Source organism: Haliotis rubra, unplaced genomic scaffold (genome assembly GCF_003918875.1).
Source record: "Haliotis rubra isolate DU_JTF1 unplaced genomic scaffold, ASM391887v1 Scf1106, whole genome shotgun sequence".
Taxonomy (NCBI): Eukaryota; Metazoa; Mollusca; class Gastropoda; order Lepetellida; family Haliotidae; genus Haliotis; species Haliotis rubra.
Window position 1 is genome coordinate 38978 of NW_025765011.1, and position 25317 is coordinate 64294.

At 39.4% G+C, this 25317-nt stretch overlaps 1 long non-coding RNA gene across 2 annotated transcripts; it reads right to left on the minus strand.

Moving 5' to 3' along the window:
* Window positions 1-2088: 2088 nt before the first annotated feature.
* On the minus strand, window positions 2089-25081 carry LOC124287187. Of its 2 annotated transcripts, none has more exons than XR_006901214.1 (6): window positions 25001-25081; window positions 7100-7173; window positions 5847-6151; window positions 4427-4545; window positions 3749-3917; window positions 2089-2300 (listed from the first exon to the last, which is right to left on the minus strand). It is a non-coding gene; the product is annotated as an uncharacterized LOC124287187 (long non-coding RNA). The 2 variants fall into 2 exon arrangements; XR_006901215.1 differs by lacking the exon at window positions 25001-25081 and adding an exon at window positions 15292-15352.
* Between the last annotated feature and the right edge of the window lie 236 nt (window positions 25082-25317).

Here is a 25317-nt window from a genome sequence, read left to right on the forward strand (position 1 = left end):
GCTATTATATGGGGAACTCAGGACAAAACATGGATTCTTATTTCATGTGTTTACCAAACGGATGGAAGTGTGCCACATAAATCTGGAAAAATGCGTTAGAATGTATAATACTAAAACCTTAAATTGGAAATCAAGTTATGAAATGGTTATGTTTCCTTTCGTAAAAATCTGATGAACTTACGGAGAGATGTGTTGGTCAAGCAAACTCGATGTAGCGACTAGTTACGGCGATATGCCGTGTGTAAATAGATAGTACAGACTTCCTGCCCTCGATGTAAGCATATTGTACGTCAGAATTTGGCTGAATTATTTCTGCCTCTTTATCTGGTTCAAACAGACACGGATACATGTACATTCCTTAGATTATACTGAGTAGGTGGATGTGACGAATCATACATTCAAGTCGCTAGAGGCGGACACAAATTATACAACTCCTTTGAACATGAGACAAATATTTTGAATCACATGTCGTTATTTGAAATCACTGTAACAAAACTATTTCATGAGTTTGGACTCAGCGGGACTGTGGACTTCCCCTGCAGTCAGTCGTGGGTTTGACCTTCTGCGTCTTAGACTGGACCGTTGTTGATTTAGTCGAGTGGTACGAAGTGTTTCTGATTTCTACTTCCTCGGTTTGAAGTGGAATATGCGACAGGGCGATTCATTACAGATGTGACGTATGTCGAATATTTAACAGGGAAACATCAAGATTACATAGTAGCATAATTCACGAGCAACATCTCATAAATAGAGTCAGTGATTGTGGTTTTACGCTGCTTTTTGCAATAACATGACAGGGGACTGACTCAAATGTGGTTGAATCAAAACTGGGTCTTGGCGTGATTTGGTTGGTTTGTTGGTTTTTATCGCCGCAATTCAGCTATATCTCTGCGGTCTGTAAATGATCGAGTCTGAACCAGACAATACAGTGATCAACAGCGTGAGCATCGATTTACGCAACTGGGAACCGATGACGTGTCAACCAAGTCAGCGCACCTGACCATCAGATCCCGTTAGTCACCTTTTACGACAGTATGTTTTGGGCAAATTAAAACGAAATGATATTCATCTTCAATTACATTTACATTATTTTCTTTAAAGTAGATACAGTATCTTTTCTGCCTATCAATATTTTCATAACGCCCAGTTTCATTCATGACACAAAATTCGTAACATAGTTAAATACCTAACAGTGTTTGGATGTGAAGCATCTAAGTATAATTCATATCCAAATTCACATTTGATATTACTGTATAGCCATAATGTACTACCTGAAGTAATGTCATGATACCATTTCTGAATAAAACAATCAATTAAACGTTTTAGACCCGTGCTAGAATCGGTCTTCAGCAACCCAAGCTTGAGGCGACTAACCGGATCGGGTGGTGAGGCGCGATGACTTGGTAGACACATGCGATCTTGTCCCAGTTGTGTGGATCGAAGCTCATGATGTTAATCGCTGGACTGTCTGGCCCAGATTCGATTATTTTCAGACCGCCGCGACAAAGCCGAAATACTGACGAGTGCGACGTTAAACACTAAACAAACCTTCCTGTACATTTGTGCGTCCACGTCCTCGTGAAAAATCATTGATGGGATAAAAGGAACATGTTTGCTGCATTCACCTTTGCTCATTGATATTATTAAAAACAGACCTTGTCTCAGAAAAATAAAACGTTTCAACAGTTCCTTACGAAGACAGTTATGGTTAAACATAGAGTAACTAAAATTGCAGAAAGTCGTACAAAGTTCGTGACACTTTATCCAGAATTTCTCATAAATCGGAAGACATCCTCTCAGAACATTTTAGCTTTCCTTCTGCTCGGTATTTTAAATTCAACCATTAAGTCGCCTCGGAACCAGAGGTCATCAGTGTAACAAGTTGCGTCCCATCGTTTACGTTTGTTTGGTCAGCACCATTCAACTAATCGTGTGTTTCACAAAGCGGTAATGTCTAATTATCGCGTCCCTTCAGGCTTCCTTCCAATCAAACTACCACGCCATGACGTGAATGGAACACTGATTAAGTCAAGCGTGACTTTATGTCTTTGGACGACCTCAGGCAAGACAAATTAAGCAACATGTGGATGTCATTTAGGAACGTTTTATTGTCTCCATTGCCAGGTGTTCATACTGACTCGTATGATATCGTCTGATCTTCCTTCAAAAGAGGTAAGCCAAGGTAATTCACAAGCCTCTAACCGCCAACATCACACCAACAACGATGACCACTGCACCACTCAACGTGGGTTCATCTGCATGACCTGTCGAACGCATGTGAGAATTCGCTTTAGGTTTACCTACAATGAGATTAAAGTGGATTTTGTAATGGTAACAATTTATCAAAATAGTACGGGCATGGGTCCTTTACGAAAGGCAACATAAATACTCCATGTTACCGTGCAATCTCCCAAATTATTAAGATTGATATATGAGTGTAAGTACATGATTTGTTTTGTAAAATAATAAATTTACTGTCCAGATTCCATACGCAAGTCTTTTCATTTAGCAACCTCGGCTGATACCACTGTCTGCTAGGTAAAGGTTGAATGTCAGTGAGCAAACTTGGCTGATACCACTGTCTGCTAGGTAAAGGGTGGGTGTCAGTGAGCAATCTTGGCTGATACCACTGTCTGCTAGGTAAAGGTTGGGTGTCAGTGAGCAACCTCGGCTGATACCACTGTTTGCTAGGTAAAGGTTGGGTGTCAGTGAGCAGCTCGGCTGAGACCACTGTCTGGTAGGTAAAGGTTGGGTGTCAGTGAGCAACCTCGGCTGAGACCACTGTCTGCTAGGTAAAGGTTGGGTGTCAGTGAGCAACCTCGGCTGATACCACTGTTTGCTAGGTAAATGTTGGGTATTAGTGAGCAACCTTGGCTGATACCACTGTCTGCTAGGTAAAGGTTGGGTATTAGTGAGCAGCTCGGCTGATACCACTGTCTGCTCAGGTAAAGGTTCTGCTGGGTAAAGGTTGAATGGGTGAGTCAGTGAGCAACCAGTGAGCAATCTTGGCTGATACCACTGTCTGCTAGGTAAAGGTTGGGTGTCAGAGAGCAACCTCGGCTGATACCACTGTTTGCTAGGTAAAGGTTGGTGCTGAGACCACTGTCTGGTAGCAACCTCGGCTGAGACCACTGTCTGCTAGGTAAAGGTTGGGTGTCAGTGAGCAACCTCGGCTGATACCACTGTTTGCTAGGTAAATGTTGGGTATTAGTGAGCAACCTTGGCTGATACCACTGTCTGCTAGGTAAAGGTTGGGTATTAGTGAGCAGCTCGGCTGATACCACTGTTTGCTAGGTAAAGGTTTGGTGTTAGTGAGCAGCTCGGCTGATACCATTGTTTGCTAGGTAAAGGTTGGGTGTCAGTGAGCAACCTCGGCTGATACCACTGTTTGCTAGGTAAAGGTTGGGTGTCAGTGAGCAGCCTCGGCTGATACCAGAGTCTGCTAGGTAAAGGTTGGGTGTCAGTGAGCAGCTCGGCTGATACCTCTGCCTGCTAGGTAAAGGTTGGGCATTATTGAGCCACCTTTGCTCATACCACTGTCTGCTAGTCATGCAGTCATTCGTGACAAAGCCAATACAACCACTCTCCGCTTCACACCGTTTGAAGTATCTCTAGCATATGTGTATCCTACAAAATGTTAGCCAACTTGAGCTCTAAGTCTTCAACCCATAAGAAGTTGTCCACAGGCACAAATGCACATTGGCATGAGGAGGGAAATACACTAGCCACATTGTTTCAACATCATTACCTGGGCGTGAACACACGGCTGTCCGTTGCCGTTGGGAGAGGTCGAGGCAGTTTGTTCCAGGACCAACCACACAACATGTTGTATTGACATCATGGGCTGCGTCGGGAACTGGAACTGCAACATCGCCTGTCAACCCATTATATGTCCGTTCACCATCCATGAGCTTCAACTGAAAAAAGGAAAAGGAAAATTGATGTTGTGTTGTCTCGAGTCAATATTGTTAAATTCCGTACCATCCGTTTTCTAGTTCTAGTGAGTGAACAGTGGCGCATCCCCCTTCCCCTTTTCCTCCGAGATTTGTTTTTCCATGTGGAGCATTTCCCCCCTAACATTTGGACTTCATGATTTATGTGCACCCCTAACCCCCTTTTCTAAAGCCTGGATCCGCCCCTGGTGTCAGTGAGTAAATACGTTTGTGACAACCCTTGCGGCTCTAGATCTATGGATTATACAAACTGAAAACCTCCTGGACTAACCAAACTAGCGATAACACGAATAACATTGTTGATACAATTTGCTGTGCAGAGTTGGGTCCCTGGTCGTGTCAAAAACATTTGGACTGGAATAACATTTCTATAATACAATCAAAGTCCACACAGGATGTTACATTTATCATATGTTCATGCATGGGTACTGGTCTTTGTTAGAGACACAAATACATGTCAGAGACTGCCTCACCGTCACGTTAACTCTTGGATCAGCGCTCAACCCCGTACATATGTCCAAAACACGGAACGTCTCATTCTTCAGTGGTGCACAATTAAGGTGCAGTCTTGATGCAACATCACCCAGGTCCTCTGAAAAATGCATCGCATAGCCAACGCTTCAATAATAATTAAAATGTATCTGAGTGAGTGAGGGAGTTTAGTTTTACGCCGCACTCAGCAATATGCCAGCTATATGGCGGCGGTCTGTGAATAATCGAGTCAGGAACAGACAATCCAATGATCAACAGCATCGATCTGTGCAATTTGGAAGCGATGACATGTGTCTAAAATGTATCTGTAAGACATCACAAAAAACATTTTGAAATCATTTGTTGCAATTATATTGAAGTAAAAGGTACAAGGCTCATGGTCCTATACCAGATGCTCGAAATACATGTTGTAATTAGGTATACGCGATATGATACACCATTAACTGGAGGCAGGAGACAGACAAGTCAGAGAGATCATGACCTGTTGTGAGACTATCCATCTGCCTCAGCCATCCCATCAAGGACAGTACGTATTGTTTCTCAATGCTAATACTTGCACGTTGGTTTAAAATACTGACAAGTGATGTTTATTGATTTGAAAACAAAGTTACTTCCGATGTTACATGACACGTTTTATGGATAACAGTCTGTTTCTACTCTTTATACGACGTTTCAGAGCTAATTCCTGTTCCTTCAATAAGGAAAAGTATACTCATGCCAATAATGGTTGTCACAACCTTCAATTTTTTAATTGGAGAGGGGGTGTGGGGTGGGGTGGGGAGAGGGGTGACAACCATTATTGGCATGAGTATATTATCATCAAGCTCTGAAACATTTTATAAAAAATAGTGAGTGAGTTTAGTTTTACGTTGCAGTAAAGCAATATTCCAGCTTTATGCCGGCGGTCTGTATATAATCGAGTCTGGTGTCAACCAAGTCAGCGAGCCTGACCACCCGATCCCGTTAGTCGCCTCTTTCGACAAACATGGGTTACTGAAGATCAATTCTAACCCGGTTTTTCACGGGTGAGTGAGTGAGTTTAGTTTTACGCCGCACTCAGCAATATTCCAGCTATATGGCGGCGGTCTGTAAATAATCGAGCCTGGACCAGAAAATCCAGTGATCAACAGCATAAGCATCGATCAGCGCAATTGGGAACCGATGTACTGTCATGTACTCATGTTCATCCAACTTCTAAATGCCTTGCAAGAACGACATTTGCAACTTCATAAGAATAATTTGTTTGTCAAGTTGATTTGATAACTATTTTTGTTTCTTCTTTTCATCTCTCACACCCTTTAACAAATCCATCTTTAATTATTTTACTGGTCTACTGCTTCAAGTACATACATCAGGTTAAATAACAAGCTCAATCTGGTCAAATTTTACAGTTGAGCTTACCATGTGCAGTCACGTGACAAGTTTTCTTGAGAGGATTCGTGCCATCACGACAATTCCAGGTGCCTGAATCACGTGTCGAAAACTCCTTGATGCGAAGTATGTGTTTTCATCGGAAACTAAGACTGTCTCATAATTCGGAACGTTTATGTAGCATTTACCACCGTTCCGCAGGCAGGTTACCACTTCAATATTATCCGGCCGGGACCACCCAATAGACTCGTATACTCCTGTGATGTCACACGTGATGTTGACAGCCTGACCGATACAGGCAGCGTTGGGGCAGGATGTACTTGTTTCTGATGCGTCTGTGAACATTTCAGTCTTGATAATACTCACGGCAAAGGTACTGAGAATGACTTGAATGGGAATTGAAAATACTAAATGTAATGAAAATACGATGTCTAAATATAGGTATAATTAATATTATGTATATACTTCAGTCCCATAATGGAATGATAAATTAAGAGGATATATAACGCTATGGTTTAATATACTGATGCAACCATATTTAATTTGTAATTCGGTTTGTCGTTTAACGCTGCACTGCAATATTCCAGCTATATGGCCGCGGTCTGTAAATAATCGAGTCTGGACCAGGCAATCCAGTGATCAACATCAAGAGCATCAATCTGTTGGAATACGATGACATGTGTCTGCGAGCCTGAGCCCCCAATTCACGTTAGTCGCCTCTTACGACAAGCATGGGTTGCTGAAGGCCAATTGTAACCCGTATCTTCACGGGTCTACTCAATTTAAATTTCAGCAGGAGGCACGCACCACCCCAACCCCTTTGTCCTGAAAGATCATTAATTGACCCGTGAAAACGGGTGAAAATGATGAAGTGTGCAAAAACGATAATTTTCACAAAAACTCACTACTCATTCATCTAAAACCGATATCATTCGCTGAACAGAGTTCTGAAGCTAGACTTTCCCTTCAAAATTCTATAACCTTTTTTGGACAGTACTACGTAAAGGCTGCAGTCACAGAAGAACTGATGCGCCACCTTAGGGAATGTTGTTTTCCAGGTATCCCGCATGGCATGAAGTAGACACTGTTGTGTATACTTGACAGCTGTACTGCAATGATCGCTTCACTTGCGTTTTCAGTAATAAGATAGACAAATCCTACCTCAGTCTTCACTTTCGAAAAATCTGTGCCCGACAAACATTTGTTTCAACTTCGGATGAAAGCATTCGTTTTATTACATGAAATGTCTCCAACTGTAGATCAAACAGAAGATGACACCTTACCTTCCACTTGTATCGCGAAAACCATGACAAGGACACGTGCCAGTGAGGGGAACAGCCTCATCCTGTACTCCGCCCTAACAGACAAAAAGGCAAATCTTGAAAGGATTCTTGTACATCTTTGATGATGTTTTACATCTGTTAGGAGATAAAATTCGAACACATTCCGAAGAAGGAATGGCAATGACATCAACTATGATGAATGTATATTATGCAGAAGCTTAACATGTACACAGAACTATAATTTGTGTGTTTCCTTTAAAAAAATAAAGAGTAGATTCAACAAGAGGTCTTCCCTTTAAAGACACATGTAAGACCTTCAAGGTAACCTAACTGTCTGAACGATATGAGTGGAATGACCCAGTACTGACAAAGAAAAGGATGGAGGGTGAATTATACGATGAAGATAACAAGACAAGTAAGATTGCTATCCATTTATAAACTATGTCATCAGTCTGTGTCACTACTTTATCATCCGTCAACTGGTGAGAAACGCCTATCAAACAATAATTACCAGTCAGTTAAATATGTCGTTGTCAATTTTGCATTATGAAATGTTGTAGATAGCATCATATACAGGCTAGTATCGACCTATTTAGCTACTGGGTATAGTTAATGTGGTTTATGAGGGTATTTCATTAGGAATAAGCTATCATAGGTCATTATTAAAAAATAACTCAATCCAGATACGTATCGTTCCCCATAGATTACTCAATGGTCACTGGCAACACGTACTTGAGTGCTAATGTTGATTAGCAGATGAGATGAGGTGAAATGAGGCTTGAGGCTTTATCGTTCAAGAACATTGCACTATGTGTCTGGTTGCTTGTACTCTTAAAAACGGAAAGAGTGTTAAGCCACGGAGATACCACACCCGCAGTTTATCATTGATTACCGATTAAGACTCTGTATATTGACCAGTCCTTGCTTTTCGTTTTTCAAAGTCGAGAGCCAGACAGGGTAACAAGGAAGAAGGTTTGTAACGCTTTTTGCCATGGCTCTGTCGAGGATCGAACCACCCACCCTAGAGCATATGCTTTCAAAGATATTACGAATATCTTCGAATTAGTGACGCATGTTGAACTGTTTCACAGATTATCATAATCACGTGATCAATATTATTGAAACTGGGAATATTAATATTCCTATATGTAGCTGTGATATTTGTTAACGAGTGACTTACCCCAACAGTTAGTTGATATCTCTCTGGTATATACCCATTGCTACTACTTGTTGTGTACACTGTTTCTTTCTAAAGATATTTGTCAGGTACAATCTGTCCATCACATTTGTATGACGTAACGGATGCTCTTGCATCCTGAGTATCTATATGTACAGCCGAGCTTAAGACAAGGTCACTACGCAGGTTCACAAAACAGGATGTTCTATGTTGTTTTGTTTTCCACTGTTGCTTTTCCTGTTACATATGAAGGTTTCCATCTCTAACCTACTTTAAATACACATTTATATTGCATTTTAATTTATGTAGGAAATTGGATCAGTTATATTTCTCAAGAGAGAGCTCGCCCACGTTATTATGATTAAATTATTCGATGATGATTGATATTGTACAGTATAGACTAGTGGTGGGTTCTTCTGTTTGTCTTATTCAAAACAAATCTGCCAACAAGCTTTGAAAGATTTCTACCCGTGAAGGTCCGGGTTACAATGAGTCTTCAGTAACCCATGCTTGTCGTAAGAGGCGACTAACGGGATCGGGTGGTCAGGCTCGATGGTTGGTTGACACATGTCATCAGTTCCTAATTGCGCAGATCGATGCTCATGCTGTAGATCACTGGATTGTATGGTCCAGAGTCGATTATTTACAGACGCCATATAGCTGGAATATTGCTGAGTGTGGCGTAAAACTAAACTCACTCACTCACTCACTAAAAGATTTCTTATTCTTTAACAGTTCTTTGCCTATACAATGCCAAAGTCTCTTTGGTAGTGTCTCTTCTTCTCTTGATCTGCGGTGATATTCATCAGGGCTTGAGGCGATGTGGATAAAAATACCATTTAAAAAACAGAATTATCTTATGGGAACGATTTTGCAGACAAAACAGAAGCTTACTGGGATTTAATAGAGGACTCTATCATTCTATCAATAACTCTGCTGATCCTAATATGGACACAATTGTAGTTGGTGATCTTTTCACAGATCCTGCTTGGAGCGATCATTGCCCTGTATGTGTCACTATCATTGCCCTGTATGTGTCACTATCATTGCCCTGTATGTGTCACTATCAAATAGACGATTGCAAAATTGACTAATTACAAGAGGGAAATATATAAAAATGTTATACTCAAACTGATACTGACGGAATTAGCAATGCTGTATATACTCTTGATTGGCATGTTGTCTTTGCCTCTGAAAATATTAACCGTTTCGTTAACTGGGCACTTTTCACATTGGGAAGAAATAAAGTTATATCCGCTGCAAGAAAAGCAAAGAAGGTGTACATGAATAAAATAGATGAACAGATAAACGATGAACATGGTACAAAAGCTTGGTGGCGTTTAGTTATAAGAATTATATATAAAGTAAACATACCGCCACTATTAACAGTTTTCCTTCGATAATCCATAACGATAACCTATATGATGATAATGCTGAAATAGCAAACATAATGAATGACGTCTTTGCAGATCAGGCAAGAGTAGCAGCTCCAAATGGAGATATTCCTGAAAGTCGTTCAGAGGTAGATAGTCCATTATGTGACTAGCACTAGTTAATTGTACCGTTAAAAGGTTGCATCCACGGTAAACTTGTCTTAGAGGTATAAATATCATCTCTGAGAGGTATAAATATCATCTATCACGTAAAAAAAACCCTACAAACCATGTACAATTTATTTTGCCTATTTTCGATTATTGTTGTCACATTTTGGACAACTGTACCAAACAACAAGCACTAACACTTGAAAAACCTAATCTTGATGCACTTAGAACTATTTGCGGTGATGTTCGCAGTACCAGTCATAACCAAAACATTGATGAGACAAATTTCTAAGCACTACGCACGCGAAGATACATCCAAAAACGAACCATACACTCTTGCTGCCACAAGGCGCACCGAGTTATTGCGGCTTTCCCTTCCTAACGAGGTACCCATTCACAGCTGGGTGGACTGGGACACATAGTCACAGTGCAAACATTTCTGACACACCACTTAGACGTGTTTGATGTTAATGACCATCAAAGACTTTTTCAAGTTATAAATTATATATGTTATGATAAACGCCTGATTGTACATTAGACGTCCACATGTTATTATGGAATTAGTTGTATGGAAACGGTAACATATTCAACATCCGGGTCATAATGGCTGCTGATATGCGGTAAAAACAAACGTGAGTTTTGTGCCAATGTGGTCATGAAATAGATATGAAACTGTTCGCTTACGTGATTATATATGTATGTTATGCCATCTATGAATGTTAATAAATGATAACAAGTATGTATTGTTAGTATTTTTTATTTCTGTGAATATTTTTACGTACGATGAAGATAACTAGATCTACCATTTCTGATATGCATGCAACAGTATGACGATCATGACATTTAGTAAACATTGATATTTTCACACAAATACATTAATCCGACATTTTCATTAATCCGACATTTCCGTTAATCCGACATATTTCTCTGCAACAACAAGTGTCGGATTAACGAGAGTTGACTGTATTTTGTCCAAGTTCATTGCACGTTGCTGTACCCGCAACTATAATAGGTGTTTGCACGTATTCATGTGGCCACCATCTGGTCATATACCAACAGATACGTGAGCTCTTTAAAGTGCACAGGGTTGTGTAGTGTACACTAGGGGTTGTGACAACACTGAAAGAGTCTGCACACAAAGTGGACTCCAAGGTATTTTACACCCGGTCACAGGTGGGCTCGATCCCGGCACCTCATGCTCACTGGATCACTAGCCTGGCGCCTTAGCCAGCTCGCCCACCACGTCGCCCAACCACCACCACCCACGTCCCCAGAACAAAGAAAGAGTCATAGGTAGCTAGATCTCCTATCTTGCCATGGGTTTAATGTTTAAGAGATTTTTAAATTCTTATAATATTTGCTGAAAATGTTACGCATTCTACATGATTTGATTCAATGTCTGTCAAACGGTGATTCCTCAACTACGGGCCACTATCTGTTCTGTTGTTTCATGCTCTACTAACAGTGTTGGGTCAACAGCCCGTTGCGAGTAAGTTGTTTGAACTTACAATTAAATTTATGATACTCTTTTTTAACACACATTCCGTGCATTTTAGCGGGATAAGGGTAGTTAAACTGACCTAGGGTTTCTGCAAATGACAATGCCCTGAAAAATAGCGTTACCCCAATAGTGTAGGGATACATTCAAAGGTTTTGATGAATAGGTTTTCAAATTGCGACCGTATATGCTGATTATACGGTCGGAAATTTATAGCATTGACCAATCAGAACTCGTGTTACATACTAAGTTGAATTAGAATTACCTTTAGCATTACCACAAGAGTCATCCCAGGGTAAGCCGATCGCTGTTCACAATAGGCTCAAGGTCAACACAGATGTACTCCAACTCCGCGTATGTAGGCAATGTGATCGCTCGTGCGTCGAGGTTGAGATACATTTTTTGACTGAATGCGAATATTATTCCGATCTACGATATGATTTTTCTACAGACCGCTTTTCCAGCATTTATTTCCTTAAATAGAAGAACAATTCAAAAACATTATGCAAAATGATAGTTAAGCTATTCCCGTAGCCGCAGTTGTTACTGCTATGTATAAAAGGAGAAGGTTTCATTGTAACTATTGCACTTTTGACGCTTGTCACTGATTGTTTTTTTGTTTTGTTTTGTTTTGTTTTTGTTTTTTTGGTTATATTTTATCATACAGACTTTAAAGCTACATTCACATTGTAACATATGTTATAACTGGCATCACATGACTATAATCCCATGAAGCTACTGAAGCCTCGTGTCTCATAGACCTTTCTTAATGAGTCCTGATGAATATTCATATTTATACCAAAACGAGGCTAAATGAGGCAAGGTCACATTCGCATAATGGCGACAAATGCGAAAAATCTCAATGTACTTCCTGATTTCAATTTTTCCTTCGTGGAACGGTACATACAGAAACTGTCTGGTAGTTCAGGAAAATCGCAAATGGGAAAGGGCTACAAATACTTTTCTTAAGCATATATCCATGGACTGAGGGGTGTGTAATGACTGTTCTTCACGACACATCACGATAAGTCATATGACTTAGTTTATCTACATCAACGTTTACCATGTTGCGCAGCAGGAACTGTTATTAAGGGAAGCTACTCTAATGTCACAGTAGTGGAAACATTACCAAGGGAAGTCATTCACGTTTACTTTATCAACATATTAAAAATGCAAAAGGCTAAACTTATTTCGTGACCTGTGTTCAAATCATCCACTTCCACATGGGAGTAGTGTTGTTAATTCTTGAGCCGGACAATCGAGATCATAAGTAATATATGTCGATCAAGATAGCTCTCCTCGAGTGGATCTCGATCAAACAAAATTGTATTATTCACGTGATCAAATTATGTGTTTGGTATTTTTTCTGCTGAATATGTTTCTTCCTATCGAATGTGTTTTATAGTTATTGGCATGCAGTAGTCAGTGTTTCCGGTGAGTTTCTGAATTTACCAGTCCATGGGACTGGTAAGCCTCAAATATACCAGTCCCTTATTATTTTCACCAGTCCACTTCTTTTCCATGTTAAATAAAGATAACAACAAGAATGTGTGTGTGTGTTTGTGTTTCATTTTTAATAACAACAAACGTATCAAACTCATTCGAACATGAAATGTGAAATGACGTCACATGTTACTAGTAAACCGCAAGTTTGTTTGGCAGTACTTGTACAGTTATCAACTGTTAATTACACTTTTCTTTTCTTGGTTTTACGGAATAGTTCGGATGCTCTGAACATCAACAATATCACTGTACCCTTGCCAAGAGTATTTTCACAGTTGTAAGAAGCGATTTTATTGGATAAAGATTGGTTTCTAATGACGCTTTTTCGCCACAGTCTGCTATAAGGGTCGTCATTGGTCAAAATCAGACACGTGACCTAAGGCAGCCAATCATATTACAGCAATGGATACCGTCCTCGTAAACGAAAACTTTTAGATTTTGACAAAAGTTTTGGGTAAAATAATGCTATTCTGAACATATTAAGCAAGAAATCGCTACCTATACGTAAATTATGGAACTTATTGGACGTATCGCGCTTGGTTATGACCTGTGACAAAAATGCTTCATGTATGTATTTTCGCATTAAACATCGTGTCCGAGCGTGAAGATTGAGGCGGCGAGAGCCGAGATGTCACTTGTCAGTGACTTGACTTGCATTACATGATCGCACAAAAAGATGGAAATAGTAATTTTATATGTACGTTTGACAACTTTAATGAATGCTGTTGTTGATTTTATTCATTAGTTTATTCAATTTATTTAATAATTTCCTCGAAACATCGTTACTTTGCTCTTTGACAATGTTATTGTAGACCCGCTGCCGAAGCATGTGTCCGAGAATCGTTGTTTTCAAGAACATTGCGAAAAATAGTTTATAATTTTAATTCTGCTGATAATATATGATAAATTGAAATTTAATAAGTGTTTTCAGACATTGTGAAATGTGATAGATTTGATATATGAATCAAAAGTCCGGTAGGTTCCTAAAATTATGTCTCATTTTGACGTGACTACTGCCTGGCCGATTTATCGGCCTCCGGTGTCTGGGGACTCATAACGTTGTGGCCGATTATTCGGCCTGCGGTGTTGAATGGGTTAATATGTCCATTCCCCATCGTAAAGTTGTCTTACTATTGGCCCCGATAGAGTATTGAAATCTGATGCATTATAACCTCACGCCAAAATGCCTCTCATCTGGATCGAGGCTAAGCGAGACGTCCAGCCAATGACAATAATCGCTTGGGACTGTTACTAAAAATAGACACGGAATTCCTTACACGTATCGCATATGGTGCAGATCGAATTTACATGGAAGTTTCCTTTATCTAACAGTTGCTGGTAATTTGTATTGCCAATTTGGAGGAAATGATTTAACCGGGTGTATTTATTGCCGGTCCCCAGGACTTGTTTGCCATAAATATGCCGGTCCTTTGATTTTTTTACCGGTAAAATACCGGCATATGCCGGTAAACGGAAACACTGCAGTAGTCTATATAAAGTATCCATTCAGGCATATTTTTCAGTTGTACCTACTGGTAATGGCGATGCTCGCGTCACTGCATTGTGTTACCGATCGCAAAGGAAAAACGAATCGCCACATCAAGTGGAGGTACCTGTAATTGCTTATCATTAGAAGACATGTATAAGGGATAGGCCTTCATACATAGTGTAGTGTATAGTTATGTATCGTACCATCAATACCTTGTCACGTGTATTATGATTAGACCAAGAGGTATGTTTTGTATTTTCCAATTAAGTGCTAATAAAAAACTCAACATGTTCAAATCAGCCTATTTAAGCCTCGCTTTCGATTTGACCTCGAGGTCATGCATATGGGCTAAGAATGGTCTATAGGCCTGTGTAAGTACACATGTTTGTATACCGCGTGGCACGTACATAAAATATTTACTTACCTACTGTATTACACTACTCTCATTAATACCCGTAACAATGGCACATGTTTACACTTCTATTATTAGACCGATACAAACCTATCGTATCGTAGGCCCTGTCAGTGTTATGCTTGTGTTACGCTTGTGTTACATGATAGGAATCACACAGTCATATGATAATTTGGGGCAAACATACCAAGCTTCATTGTGCACACGGAAGTGTAACGTTATCTCCACGGAAGTTCTTTTCCTGATATAAAGTTCACCATTTCAAAAGTTATTATGTTAGAAAGTTACACTAAATTTCAAAAGAGTTTCATCATTTTCCAAACTCCGACCGTTAGTCAATCCGCATCTCCATAAATATTTGAGGTGACCGAGGATTTACAAGACAGTTCTGACTTATCGTTTCCGGACCACTTGCCCTTGGCCAGAGTCCAACACAAAACCGCTTCCTGAAACCCTGAACCACCTCCCATGTAAACATGGACACAGTTTTGGTGTTGTTGCCATGCTTCACTCTCCATGTTGTCACAGCTAAATCAACATTTGGTGAGTAGACAATTAAACTTCTATTTTACCTGCTCTGCATGGACATAAGTGAATGGTGTTGGGATGGGATCAAACATGACACTTCAGATGTCACTCGCTGCATTTATAAACCTATCTCCGAATTTCTCTGCAGTAAAGTAGGTTCCTTCCAGAATCGGGTAGACCTCTGCACCGATTATTTCTAAACCCAGGTTTTGAAGTACAAGTTTCGAAACCTCATATCAGGTTAAATTTCGACCATTTCATAACCTAGGTTTTGAATTGGTCGTTATTTAACCTGCTATGAGGTTTTGAAATGACCATTATTTATGACTGATACAACTTTGTCTTGCTATGACTGATCGTAAAATATCACATTATTGAATCTTCCAATATTTAGTGGCGATAACTGGTTTCGAACCCGCAACCCATCGCTCTCTAGCTTTACGAAGAATCTATGTGAGGAATGAGATTGTTTGTCAGTATGAACCATGTGTTCCTCACAAGACAGGTACTACGGGCAGCGCACGTGCAGGACACGGGTAGCGCGTGCAGAGCACGAGCATTGCGCGTGCGGGGCAAGGTGTTGGCTGCCAGTCGCATCCCAGTTGACACCGGCTGTTCCATCATTTGCGGGCTGTTCCATCAATGTTGTTCTACTCAGTACATGCACAAATTGAAAATAATACATATTTGTGTTTTAAATTCATGACGGTTCATAAGTCGGATAAAACACACACACACACACACTCGGTCTTGGTCGGGATTGTAAAACCTAGGGCGAAGCGGTTTTACAAGCTCCGTCCCTGCTGCTCTCAGGTTTTACAATCCCGACCAAGACCTCGGAGTCGTGTTTTATCCTTTACATAACACTACCATGTTCATTTAATTTATCAAAACACCTCAAAGTTCAGACGTCTAAGAAGATGTGCGCTCCTATAGTAGTGGGTGTGAATCCCAGGACGTGCGTCATTTCGGTCTTTCCACCCCCACCACTTACTTTTTTATCACGAGACATATATATGAACCAAAGTATTTTGGAAACGAAAACGCCCCACACATGAGAAGAGATCAAAGTCCCATACGAACGCTGTGCAGGCATTCATAGTGTGTAAGGTTGGACTCTCACTGTTGTTGGGATAAGTTGAAACGTGATGAAGGTACAGCTGAGGTAATCTGTGTTGTAACTCGACCAACAGTGAGATAAGCAGTGTACAATTTCGTAAAATCCCTTTAACTGCCATAATGCGTACGATCAAACTCTAAAGTGTATGGCGTTTTATATGCAATATATGACTTAATTTATAGCTTTATGAGGAAACATACTGTGGTGGGGCGGTTGGGTAGCCTAGTGGTTAAAGTGTTCGCTGTCACGCTGAAGACCCGGTTTCGATTCCCCACATGGGTACATTGTATTGAGCCCATTTCTGGTGTCCTCCGCCGTGATATTGCTGGAATATTGCTAAAAGCGGCCTAAAACCATACACACACACACACACACTCACTCACTCACTCACACTGTGGCATACGTATTTTGTACATAAAGAAATAAGTTCCAAATTACACAAAATGTTAATAATATACAATAGTTTTAAAAGAAAATTCTTAAAACAATTAAGGATGAGTTTGTACATCACGTGTGGTCACAGTGTTACCATGGACATGTCCACGTTACATGAACAAAAGACACTGATCTGATGATTCTGGAATACATCTATTGTGCCGTGGGGAGTATATGAACCGTGACTGACAGTAACCAATCCATTTAGCTTATGTTTTATCTGTACCTGTAAGTAATCCTCCATATTCAGATGTTCGTTGCCTTAAGTGAAATCCTGGGGCGTATTGCAAAACTATGTAATCATCACTAACTTAACTAATGTACAAATTGTAACTTACTGTATTACTCACATGTGGGTAGATTTTATAGATCCACTTTAAATAATTCACCCAAACACATCTTCAGATGTCACATCTTTACTTCTGCTGTATTTAAACATATTATTCCTACGTCTTAAATCAGTTTACTTTTATAATGTTTGCCACGATGGTTTGAGAGAGTGGGTGTGCTTTACGTCGCTTTTTGGAAACATTCCAGCAATATCGCAGTGGAGGACAGCAGAACTGAGCTTCACACATTGTACCCATGTGGGGAATCGAACCCGGGTCTTCGCGCGAATGCATTAACCGGCCCCCACAGGTACAGGTACAAACCCAAACTACTATACCTGAACATGACTTGCCTCAGTCAAGCATCCGAATACTGCAATATTAATACCTTTTTTAACATACCGAGGATGATATTGTTTCCATGCAAAACGAAAGCTACAGAGTATGGACGGTAAACTTGAACCAATATGTCCTGTACACCATTTCTATTGATCGTAATGTGGAGGGGGCAACGTGTTATAGATATCACTGAGAACGAAACACGGTACGGAGACGGGTGTTCAAAAAGGATGGTTACATATTTGTTATATGATAATTACATTATCAAGAATTAAAGGAGAGGCGAGGTGCATATCGTACGTGTGATATACATCACTCAAAACGGTAAAAACAAAAGGCGGGGTGGGTATACTGGATATGTTGGATACTTTACTGAGTTGGATTTGACGTTACATACCCATTGTATTTTCGGGTGGAATAAAGCATGAACAGTTTCAGGTGTGAAACGATCACCACTTTGTTGAAGCCCATAGATACAGTTATGGAGCTGACGCCCCGAGACGCACGCACGCCCGCCCGCACGCACGCACGCACGCACGCACCAAAAAAAACCAAAACAAAACAAGGGTGTATAGCAGATATGTTATTAAGGCCATTTAGAACAATAACCTGGGAGAGTACATAGCAGATGTGTTATATGTATAGGAGAAACCACGACTACGAGGGTTTACTAGAGATTGGTTTCTCCGACATATCAACCGTTTTTGCGTAAAATATCTTTTAAAATAATATATAACGATCGACATCAATACGCCCCGAGTTAACAACATTGATGGGACAGCCCGCAAATGATGGAACAGCCGGTGTCAACTGGGATGCGACTGGCAGCCAACACCTTGCCTTGCACGCGCAATGTACGTGCTACCCGTGTCCTGCACGTGCGCTGCCCGGAGTACACGGAGTACAGCGATCCTTCGTAGCCGAGTGGATAAAACCGCAAAGTTAGAGTGGGAAGGGTTGCAGGTTCGAAACCAGTTATCGCCTCCATATATTGGAAGTTTTCAATAATGTGATATTTTACGATCAGTCATAGCAAGACAAAGTTGTATCAATCATGAATAATATCCTAGGTTTAGAAATGATCAGTGCAGAGGTCTGGGAACCCACTTTACAATACACATACCGGGGATTTACAATACACATCTCTGATTATATAGTCTAACCATATGATACGATTTTGAAAAGACTGTCTGAGATGACCGTTATACGTGAGGTAGGTTGATAAAGGTCATTTAGAACAATAACCGAGGAGGGTGTACAGCTGATATGTTATATAGGTCATTCAGAACAATAGCCAGGGAGGGAATATAGGACAACTGCTACATAGATCATTCAGAACAATAGCTGGGGAGGGTATATAGCAGATATGTTATATCGGTCAGAAGCATAACCGGTGAGGATTTATAGCAGACATGTTATAAGGTCATTCAGAACAATAGCCAGGGAGGGTGTATAGCAGACGTCACATTTTATAAAGGTCGTTCAGAACAATAGCCAGGAGGGGCATATAGCAGACATGTTATGTCGTTCAGAACAAGAGCCATAGTGGGTGCATAGCAGATATGTTATAACATCATTCAGAACAAGAGCCAGGGAGGGTGTATAACAGATATGTTATAACATCATTCAGAACAAGAACCAGGGAGGGTGTATAACATATGTTATAACATCATTCAGAACAAGAGCCAGGAGGGTGTATAACAGATATGATATAACATCATTCAGAACAAGAGCCAGGGAGGGTGTATAACATATGTTATAACATCATTCAGAACAAGAGCCAGGGAGGGTGTATAACAGATATGTTATAACATCATTCAGAACAAGAGCCAGGGAGGGTGTGTAGCAGATATGTTATAACATCATTCAGAACAAGAGCCAGGGAGGGTGTATAACATATGTTATAACATCATTCAGAACAAGAGCCAGGGAGGGTGTATAACAGATATGTTATAACATCATTCAGAACAAGAGCCAGGGAGGGTGTATAGCAGATATGTTATAACATCATTCAGAACAAGAGCCAGGGAGGGTGTATAACAGATATGTTATAACATCATTCAGAACAAGAGCCAGGGAGGGTGTATAGCAGATATGTTATAACATCATTCAGAACAATAGCCAGGGAGGGTGTATAACATGTTATAACATCATTCAGAACAATAGCCAGGGAGGGTGTATAACAGATATGTTATAACATCATTCAGAACAATAGCCAGGGAGGTGTATACAGATATGTTATAACATCATTCAGAACAAGAGCCAGGGAGGGTGTATAACAGATATGTTATAACAGCATTCAGAACAATAGCCAGGGAGGGTGTATAGCAGATATGTTATAACATCATTCAGAACAATAGCCAGGGAGGGTGTATAACATATGTTATAACATCATTCAGAACAATAGCCAGGGAGGGTGTATAACAGATATGTTATAACATCATTCAGAACAATAGCCAGGGAGGGTGTATAACAGATATGTTATAACATCATTCAGAACAAGAGCCAGGGAGGGTGTATAGCAGATATGTTATAACATCATTCAGAACAAGAGCCAGGGAGGGTGTATAGCAGATATGTTATAACATCATTCAGAATAAGAGCCAGGGAGGGTTTATAACAGAAATGTTATAACATCATTCAGAACAATAGCCAGGAGGGTGTATAACAGATATGGTATAACATCATTCAGAACAAGAGCCAGGGAGAGTGTATAACATATGTTATAACATGTTATGAGGTCATTCAGAACAATAGCCAGAGAGGGCCTACAGCAGATATGTTATATAGGTCAGTTAGAACAATAACGGAGGGTGTATAGCAGATATGTTATAAAGGTCGTTCAGAAGAATAGCCAGGAGGGTGTATAACAGAAATGTTATAACATCATTCAGAACAAGAGCCAGGGAGGGTTATAGCATATATGTTATAACATCATTCAGAACAAGAGCCAGGGAGGGTGTATAACATATGTTATAACATCATTCAGAACAAGAGCCAGGGAGGGTGTATAGCAGATATGTTATAACATCATTCAGAACAATAGCCAGGAGGGTGTATAACAGATATGTTATAAAGGTTGTTCAGAACAATAGCCAGGGAGGGTGTATAACAGATATGTTATAAAGGTTGTTCAGAACAATAGCCAGGGAGGGTGTATAACATATATGTTATAAAGGTTGTTCAGAACAATAGCCAGGGAGGGTGTATAACAGATCTGTTATAAAGGTCGTTCAGAAGAATAGCCAGGAGGGTGTATAGCAGATATGTTATAAAGGTTGTTCAGAACAATAGCCAGGAGGGGTGTTTAAATGATCTATTATAAAGGTTGTTCAGAACAATAGCCAAGGAGGGTGTATAACAGATATGTTATAAAGGTCATTCAGAACAATAGCCAGGGAGGGTGTATAACAGATATGTTATAATATCATTCAGAACAATAGCCAGGAGGGGTGTATAACAGATCTGTTATAAAGGTTGTTCAGAACAATAGCCAGGGAGGGTGTATAACAGATATGTTATAAAGGTCATTCAGAACAATAGCCAGGGAGGGTGTATAACAGATATGTTATAACATCATTCAGAACCATAGCCAGGATGGGTGTATAACAGATCTGTTATAAAGGTTGTTCAGAACAATAGCCAGGGAGGGTGTATAACACTAACAGATCTGTTATAAAGGTTGTTCAGAACAATAGCCAGGAGGGGTGTATAAATGATCTGTTATAAAGGTTGTTCAGAACAATAGCCAGGGAGGGTGTATAACAGATATGTTATAAAGGTCATTCAGAACAATAGCCAGGGAGGGTGTATAACAGATATGTTATAATATCATTCAGAACCATAGCCAGGAGGGGTGTATAACAGATCTGTTATAAAAGTTTGTTCAGAACAATAGCCAGGGAGGGTGTATAACACTAACAGATCTGTTATAAAGGTTGTTCAGAACAATAACCAGGGAGGGTGTATAACATATATGTTATAAAGGTTGTTCAGAACAATAACCAGGGAGGGTGTATAACATATATGTTATAAAGGTCATTCAGAACAATAGCCAGGGAGGGTGTATAACAGATCTGTTATAAAGGTCGTTCAGAAGAATAGCCAGGAGGGTTGTTATAGCACATGAGAGACAGCGGGAGTGATCTATACATCAAAGTTGAGATAGCTTGACTAACAAATGAAAATGAGAACATTGCATATTATAGATTTATTGAGTCTTAGACCAAGCGATAACATTGTCCAACAATCAATGTTTACCCAAAGCTACATAACAGCAAACCACCTCTTTTCATAATACAAGCTTCAAGGCGGTGAGGCCTACCTGTATGAAGAAAGTGAAAAAGTAGTGTGACTCTAACTATTTTACACCACCATGATATCCGTGTGCCTTCCGCATCGAAGCAATGTCCCATCCCTGCTTTCATATTAGATATATATATATATATTAAGGCTGTAACGATTCACTCGCATATTCGGTGAATCGAACCGTAGCCCTTCATGAATTCAATTCGTTATTCGTGGTCATAAGAACCGAATATTCATGAATATTTACAATTTTTATAAAGGAGTGTGTTTTACTTGAACCATATGTCCTTTTTCAAAACGAGATATGCAAGAATGCAATATGTTCTATGCTTGTAGTAGCCCAAGTCATGTTAGTTTGCCAAGGCTGCACATGTTACTGTCAACTATAACTATTACATACAAAATTTGAGTGTCATGAGATGACTGGTTATTGCTGAGACAAATTAACACAGTCAACATTGGCATTCAATACTGTGCATCAATCATTTAACTACAATATTGTATTCATGAATAATTATTCGTATTCGTTACCTAATATTCATGATACGTATCACATTCGCAACATAGTGTATTCGTTACAGCCCTAATATATATATATATATGGTTTTAGATTCTTTAAGCGGCTTGAGGTCCACACTCTTAACCAGAAGTGAAACATTAATATGTTTCAGGTTACACATTTAATCGTGGAAAGCCTGTTCTCTCTGCAATGACCGTTGCTGTCCATGCTGCTTTATAGTATAAATCAGGATTTAGTCTTTCTTGATTGCGAATTTGCAGTTTCAACAGCTGGCATGTATTCTATCTGCTATTTTCTCTGGTCATCCTTTACTAACATTACACGTGGAGTTGTCTCCCTTTAATCAAATCAGAATAAGATCCACTCACAACTTTGATATGTCAATTGTTGATAGCCTAAACAGTATGAGTTTGTTTTTTTTTTCAATTTCGGGTGCATCTATTAAGAGTAATAGCAGAAGAGGGTGCATATCGAGTATATTTTTTATCATTTTTATCATTTAGAATAATAGAGGGTAAACGTGTATTGAATATTAAATAGAAGGAAAGTCCTGGGAGGGATACATCAGATATGTCACAGACTGCACAACATGACAATAATAAACTGTCATCTCCAAACCCTTCAGCCTTGCTTAGCGATGTTAGCAGAAAAGAAACACCTAGGACTGACATCATGCAATTAAAATTAAAGGAAATTTTATATCCTTTTGCTCTTCATCTAAATGTGAGCAGGATCTAAATTCATTGGGTCAGTAGTGACAAATGTTTAACACTATCATCACACATTCATAGCTGACTGCAAATGGGAAATGATAATAAAATCTACAATTATAGAATCTTCAGAAGTCATTTGGTTCTTGGGGTTGCTGATAGTAAATCACTTTTCAATTTTTTCAAGTAGAATCTAGTAGAATTCAAGGGGTCAAAGACTCTATAGTAATAAGCTAAAGGTATTTTAACAACATTATTATGATGTCACCAGATTTTGAGTAACACCTTTAAAATAGAAAGGTTTCCTTTAGATGCTGATGTAAGTCACATTTCAAATTTTCAACTTCATGCACAATTGGAATTTAATGGGTTAATCAATAGTGATGATTTTAAGATATTTTTGAGTAGATTATTACACACATCCATTAAAGAAGAGGGATAATGCCTCTAAATATACAGTTAACAGAATCGTTTTGGTTGATGATAAAAAGTCACATAGCAAACATGTGAACAGAATATGGGTCAAAATTCGGGCTGTGAGGTGTAGAAGAATAGTGTAGATTAAAATGGACTCAAGTAGAATCATCCTGACACATTCAAACCTATTTACCAAATAAAATAGATATTGCTTCTTTGATGTCTGTGTTTCAATGAATGTGAAATAGATCGGAAATGGTAATATCCAATATGCACTGTGAAACTTCAAACTTAGACATCTAAAGTATAGCTAGTAAACCATACAGATTGCAAAGGACAAGTTTTCAATACAGGGATTGGGATAGAGAACTTTGACAATGGGACATTTTCAGGATTATTAGCCATTTTCTGAATTTAGAATTGGCCACTGCCCTTGTATCAATAGTAAACTTCAAACTTTTAGTGGGCTATTTTTTATTCTAATGTGGAAAATGGCCCATGGCCCCTGCCTTCCCCAATCCCTGTCAATAGAATAACTTCTGAGTGTTTTACTTCTTTCTCATATTGTAAGAGTTGACTTCAGAAGAATGAAACAAATTACAGTTTCTATTTTCTAACCTCATCAGGACCTTTGATATCCTGTGTGTATGCATACCTGTATTATTTGAGAGAAAACTTACATGAACTAAACTATTAGAATAAATATGAACAAATTGAAATAAGAGTTATTCCCCTTACTTAAAACAGATTCTGTGCATCAATATATTATTCGGGGCCAAAATGGTCTTTCTAATACATTCTTTACTACATTATTTCACACATATGTATGTAGATTCCGAATGCAATGGACCAATATTGTGTATCTATAATTATGCCACCTTTGACAGTATTATTTACACAAATTCCAGTGATCACATGAGGCAAATATTGTTTTGTTTGCTGTTGTATTTAAAACATCGTTAGAACAGATTATTGGCAATCAAATTTAAGGCCTTTTAAGGGCTCTTCAAGGCTCAATCAACAACTCTAAGGAACTATCGAAACACATGTAACACATACTAATGTAGCTGAATATATACACAAGGTTGGTCAGATGTGGGAGTGACAATATGAGGGAAATAACTCTTAGCAACATCGCTGAACTGGGAAAGGTTTGATGGACATTAACGATTGAGATATAAGATCATAACTTGACAAGTTTCCTATTTATAGGGCATTGCTGGGCAGATCACTGACAGTAACGACCTTTTCAAGGCTAAAATGGATTTAAGAGCCTCTTTAGGAGAAATGTCCAATTTCAGGCTTTTTTAAGCCCGTGCGAACCCTGTAAATCACACAATATGATATTCAAGCTACATGACGTTGATCTGTAAATATTCAAGCCTGAAAGATATACTAGACTGGACCAGATATCATTCAATAAGCAACGCGCCACGAATATGGGACACAATGGCGTGCAACCGTCACATACCCCGGCCTTCACATCAATGTATTTTCCTCTCTAGGCCTCTAACGACAAGTATTGGTTGCTAGGGACAGAAACCACGCAAAAACGTACAAAGCATAATAACTGACCTTGACAGTCTCATCTCAACGTCATTCGCTTGGAGCTATTATATCACAAAGAGCAGACGTCCATTTTGATCTTGAGTTGTCCAGGGGGGGACAACTCTTGCTGCTGCTTTGTCGAGCAGACGTTAATGTTACTGATGAGAGAGCATGGGGTAGTGGGTTCGATTCTGCATTAACTATTGGGATTTTCTTAACTCAAATTATATCTCTATATTATTTATATAATTACGTAACCTTTCTAAATAATAATTAGATCGCGTTATTGGAACGCAGGTCCCCGTTTCACAAAGCTACGACAGTCGTAGGGCTACAATAGCGTT